The 6,422-nt window shown below is 36.5% G+C and overlaps 1 pseudogene; it reads right to left on the bottom strand.

The window, feature by feature from the left end:
* On the bottom strand, nucleotides 224–2,300 carry LOC109346953 (annotated as a pseudogene).

The following is a 6,422-nucleotide window of genomic DNA, read 5'->3' as shown; positions in this document are numbered from 1 at the left end:
CCAAAGTAGCAGACATAGATTCTGCAGCTTGCACCTGAACAAGTAAATCAGATTTATGTATGATGTCTGCAACAATTGAGTTAGTGCAATCTGATTCTACAATATTTGAATCAACAGAAATATGCAGAAACTCATCAATACAAGAATTACACATTTCAGAATCAGTGCATGTATGACAAGTGTATGAGTCTATCAATGACATAGAATCAAAATCATTAAGGAAATCACAGATATGCTCATTGGTTAACTCATCAAGTAAATCAATATGAAACACAGAATGGTCCTCAGATGGATGCTTCATAGCATCAAAAATATTAAACCGGACCACAATATCACCAAACTCCATAGATAATGTTCCAGCGTGGACATCTATCTTAGTTCGGGCTGTTCTGAAAAATGGCCTCCCCAAAATGATAGGAACTGTGTTATGAGAGGATCTGTCTTCCATATCGAGAATATAAAAATCAACAGGAAAAATAAGTTCACCAACCCAAACCAAGACATCCTCTATCAACCCAGCAGGGTAAGCAGTACTCCTGTTTGCTAATTGAATCACTACCCCAGTGGGTTGCATAGGTCCAAGTGAAAGAGACATGAAAACAAAACAAACATAGGCATAACATTAATCGAAGCACCTAGATCTAGCATGGCATTCTCAAATTTGCTATTACCTATTATGCAAGGTACAGCAAATGTACCTGGGTCCTTACATTTTTCAGGAATGTGAGGAACAAGTTTACCTATTAGTGCTGAAACATTTCTTCCCAAGCTGATCCTCTCATTACATTTGAGCCTCGTCTTGTGAGTGCATAAATCCTATAGAAATTTTGCATATCTTGGAATTTGTTTGATTGCATCAAGTAAAGGTATGTTCACCTCTACCTTTCTAAATGTGTCCAAGATCTCCTTGTCTACCTCTTCCATCTTCGTACTTTGAATGGCTCTTGGAGGAAATGGAAGAGGAATGGAAGATGGTTGCGCAACACTTATGGAAGGTTCACTAGCAAGAATTTGTTCACTAGTGTTCTCAGTCTCTTGTAAAACCGGTTGCTTCATTTTTTATGCAGCTAGATCAACTTCAATATGTTTGCCTGAACTTAGAGTGATGGCAGTCACATTCTTCGGGTTGACCATTGTTTGGGAAGGTAACTTATCAGAATTCTGAGAGTGCAATGTGTTTAATGAAGTAGCCATCTGTCCCATCTGAGTGGTCAATTTCTAAATGGAGGACTCTTGTCTCTGAATGGAAGCTCTGGTCTCTTGCTGGAATTGCATATTCTGCAATGTCATTTGCCTCACCAATTCTTCTAATGAAGGTTCACTAGATGCAGGAGCAGGATTGCTATTCACTTGTTTTTGCCTCTGCTAATGGATTGGGGGAGGCACATATGGTCTATTTTGTGCAGCATTATTATTCTGAAATGGTGGCCCTGGATGAGTCAGACCATCTAAGATTCGGATGATTCCTCCAACCAGGGTTGTATCTGCTTGATGAAGGGTCATAATTTTGTTGTTGTTGTTGACGTTCGTTGTTGTAAATATTTGCATTATAGGCCTCAGGATGGTCACCATTTTTGGGCTCCAAGAGAGAAGGACAAACATCAGCATAATGGTCAGTTGTGGTGCAAATGCCACAAACTCGTGTTGCAAGTGGAGGTTTCTGCTGATTCATGGCAAGTTGAGTGACCCAGGTAGCAAAGGAGTCAATTGTTTTCTCAAGTTTATCTTGCCCCACCGAATCTGTCCCAACATCATGGACACATCTAACCACTATAACATCACTACTTCTTGCACTGAACTATTGAGAGTTGGAAGACATCTTATGAATCGAACCTCTAGCCTCAAATGTGTCATATCTCCAAGTGCACCACCACTAGTAGCATCAATTATATTCCTCTCCATGTTGTTCAGACCCTCATAGAAATATTGGAGGAGGAGTTGTTTCAGAGATCTGATGATGGGGGCAGCTTGCACATAGTCTCTTGAATCTCTCCGAATATTCATATAAACCTTCTGCATGTAGTTGTTTGATTCCAGAAATATCTATTCTGATTGCAGTGGTCCTGGAGGCAGGAAAGAATTTTTCAAGGAAGACTCTCTTCAGGTCATCCCAACTAGTATTAGAACTAGGGGCCAAGTAATACAACCAATCTTTTGAAGCGCCCTCAAGTGAATGTGGGAATGCCTTCAAACATATGTGATCCTCTTGGACATCACGAGGCTTCATGGTGGAAAAGATGCTTATGAGGACATTAACCTACAAGTCCACGAAACTTTGGCAACAAATGGATTAGTACAGTTTTGAGCACATATGGCACATCCTCATTGGGATACTGGATACACAAGCTTTCATATGTGAAATCAGGTGCAGTCAGCTCCCTTAATGTCCTCTCACGTGGGATTGGAGGTGGTTCATCCATATTTTCAGAGTATGCAACAGAATGCACAAAAACAGCAGAATGCATAGAAACAACAGAATCAGTATCACTATCAGGTAGATTAACACTAAGATGAAAAGACTCACTATCTAAATTTAAATTCATAACTTGTCTAACCAAACTATGAAATGTTCTATCAATTTCAGGATTTATTGGATGCAAAGAGCCAGGATTTGCCCTAGTCGGTGCACTAAATGTAGAAGTAAGAAACATGTAGGGCAGTAAGGGAACTACATCTTAAATTTCAGTAATCAACCAAAACTTTGCATCAATAAAATCCTAATACCATAGGAAACATACACAAAACGTTTCAGGACAAAAATCAAAGCCTAATTAATTTAATTAAATGCAACAGTTTGCAAGTGGACCCGCAAACGAACCAAAAAATAGAAGATTTTTAACTCAAATTTTCTCTATCCCTTATCTCTTTAATTTTAGTCGATTCACATGATTTGAGTGCTTCACTTACTGAGTTTATCGTGTGCTATGAATTTTTTAACATTGAGGCATAAGTTAGTTAAGTAGATTACATATGCAATCGGTTAGAATCATTGTAACATTTTGTGCAAGAAAATTGTTTTCAAGAAAAGGAAGAATTAGGTTAATAGAATAAACCTATAGTTAACCGATGAATCATTGTTATTGTTAATCAATTAAACTGGTAACTTTTGAAAATATCTCATTAATTAAAAAAGCGGCAATATTGATATGCTACACCTATTCACCCCTACTCTAGGTCACTATATGTCCTTGTTTTCTAACAAGTGATATTCGAGCTAGGATGATAGTTCTAGCTTGACCGCTTAGATCATTGATCCCAGCCATTTTCACTATGGGCTCCACTAACCCTTCTAGTGGCGATGGCTCATCCATCAACCGACCTTCGGTTTCTAGTGGCGAGGGGTACACCTACTAGAAAGTCAGAATATAAATATTCAGCGAGGCTATCGATAAGGATATTTGGGATTCTGTATAAAATGACCCTTATACTCCACCACACCTAGTGGAAGGTGAAACCAAAGAAGAGCCAAAAAGCTTGTGGACGAATGATGAGAAACGAAAAGTACAACATAAATTGAAGGTGAAAAACATCATCACGTCCGCACTCTCGTATGATGAGTTCTTTCGAGGTTCACAATGTAGTAGTGATAAGGAAATGTGAGAAAATTTTCAAGTGACTCATGAGGGAACTAGTGAGGTCAAACAGGCTAGATTGAATGATTTAATACATGAATACAAGTTATTTTACATGTTTCCAAATGAATCAATTAGTGATATATAAAAGTGATTTACTCACATTGTTAACCATCTAGTTGCATTAAACAAACATTTTTCTACAAGTGAATTGACTAGTAAAGTGTTGAGGTGTCTTGATAGGGCATGACAACCTAAGGTGGTAACTATCGTGGAGTCCAAGGATCTTGACTCGATGCCACTAGCAACTCTCTTTGGCAAGCTCCAAGAACATGAAATGGAGTTAGGATGTTTGACTTTGCATAAAGAATCAGAAAAAAAGTAAAAGGGCAAATCTCTCAAAGCCAAAACATCAAAAAGTCAAGAAGAGAGATACAACAAAGAAGATTCAGATTCAGATATTGATGATGAGACCATGTCAATCCTAGTCAGAAGATTCAAAAAATTTCTCAAAAGGAAAGAAGGACTACAAAGGTTTCAGAAAATGGAGACAAAGATTCATATAAGAAAGTCAAGAATCCCAAAGATCGCCACACTTGCCATGAATCTGGTTAATCAGGCTACATGAAATACTAATTCCCAAATTACCTCAATAAGGTTGAAAATGACAAAAACAATCCTAGGGACTTCAAATCAAAGAAAACATACATAGTGTGGAACGTTTCGAAAGAGTATTTGACTTCTAGCACCTCGGAAGAGGAGTAAAAGACAAAACTTTGTCTTATGGTCAAAAATCAGAATTCTTGTGACTCAAGCAAACAAGAGGAGTTGAATGAGGTACATTCTTATGATTCTGGTTCTAGTTCCGATAATTATCCTACTTATGATGAATTATATGGTGCATTTCTCGAGTTACATGAAGAATTAAACACGTTAGGTATAATAAATGTAGAAAGAAAATGAGTTATTATTGTACATGTAAAGAAAATAATTGAAATGCAGAATTTTATTGATGAAATAAAATTAGAGAATGAAACTCTTGATCTCAAATACTCTAATTCTACGTGCAATTGTTCTACTAAGTTAAATTAGGCGTCTACTTGTGAAAAAGGATTGTCCAAACCTGAAAAGGATTGTGGTAAGCATGGTCATATGAAAATGGACTGTCCAAACCTGAAAAGGAATGCCATCAAGGGCAAGAATGAAATGAGGACTAGACGAAGAGCCTACATAGCTTGGGAAGATAATGATACCAATTCTACCTCTAAACCAGAACATGAAGAACAATCACATCTCTCACTAATGGCATCTCATCACTCTGATCATGAAGAGGTAAATGAAACTAACATATTTTCTTCTTCTGAATTGCAACTTGCATTTAATGATTTACATGATGAATATGTCAACCTCACTAAGTTATTTTTTAAACAAAAAACTGAGTTAGAAGTATTCATAAATAAACCATCATCTTCTTCATGTGAAAACTGCATTACTCTTGAAAAGAAAGTTTCAACATTAAGTCTTGAACTTAATAAAATAAACAAGAGTAGCAAAGATCTAGACAAAATTATCAAAGTTCAGAGACATTCTGCAAACCAAAGAGGTCTTGGCTATTCTAACAACCAAGTTTCTAAGAAACAGAATGTCTCAACAAAGATAAACTTTCAAAAACAAAGTATCCATGCAGTTAATAGTAATAACAACAAATCTAGAATACATAAGCATCATCCCAAATACACTTATTGTATGAACCATGGGCATACACCAAACACTTGCATGATTCGAAAACACGGTGTACCCTTAGGTCGGTATAGATAGGTTACGAAAGGTGTTAACCATGTAGGACCCAAATAAAATTGGGCACCTAATATTACTTAACCTAATTTGCAAGAACATTTGAGAGCCGCCTGCAATCTATGGTATTTGGATAGCGGCTGCTCAAAGCACATGGCAGACGACAAAGACAGGTTCTATGTCCTTACTGCAAGGGACAAAGGCTATGTCACATATGGTTATAACAACAAAGAAAAAATACTTAGAGTTGGTAGAATCGGTAAGCCACCTTCAAAAACTATAGAAGGAGTATTATATGTCGAAGGACGCAAGCACAACCTGTTGAGCATAAGTCAACTATGCGACAAAGGATTTTATGTGGCATTCTATCTTGATAAATACATCATCGAAAGTAAGGATTATAATAACTCTAAACTAATTGGTAAGAGGATAAATAATATATATATATGATTGACATAGAATTGCTCCTATTCATATGGATAATTTAAATAAACTGATTAAGAAATATTTAGTTGTAGGTTTACCCGAAATAAAGTTTGTTAAAGACAAACTATATATTGCTTGTCAAATGGGTAAACAAACAAAAACCTCTTTCAAACCTAAGCATATGGTTTCTTCTGATAGACCATTGTAGTTACTCCACATGAACTTATTTGGCCCCTCAAGGACCAAAAGTTATGGTGGTAACTACTATGTTTTTGTTATAGTAGATGATTTTTCAAGATATACTTGGACTGTATTCTTAGTTCATAAGAATGATACATTCAACGCCTTTAGATAATATACTAAAAGAGTTCAAATTGAAAAATCTCTGAAAATCGCTGCTATAAGATCACAAGGGGGAGAATTTCAAAATTCTTCTTTTGAAGAATTCTGTGATGATCTAGGTATCAATCACAATTTTTCCGCTCCTAGAACACCACAACAAAATGGTGTTGTAGAGAGAAGGAATCGGTCCTTAGAAGAACTTGCTCGTACAATGTTGAATGAAACTAATCTCCCAAAATATTTTTGGGCTGATGTAGTTAGTATGGCATGTTATGTTTCAAACAGATT

The sequence above is a fragment of the Lupinus angustifolius genome, chromosome LG05 (assembly GCF_001865875.1).
Source record: "Lupinus angustifolius cultivar Tanjil chromosome LG05, LupAngTanjil_v1.0, whole genome shotgun sequence".
In the NCBI taxonomy this organism is placed as follows: domain Eukaryota; kingdom Viridiplantae; phylum Streptophyta; class Magnoliopsida; order Fabales; family Fabaceae; genus Lupinus; species Lupinus angustifolius.
Note: the sequence above shows the minus strand (reverse complement) of the source record. Positions and strands in the feature narration are given on the sequence as shown.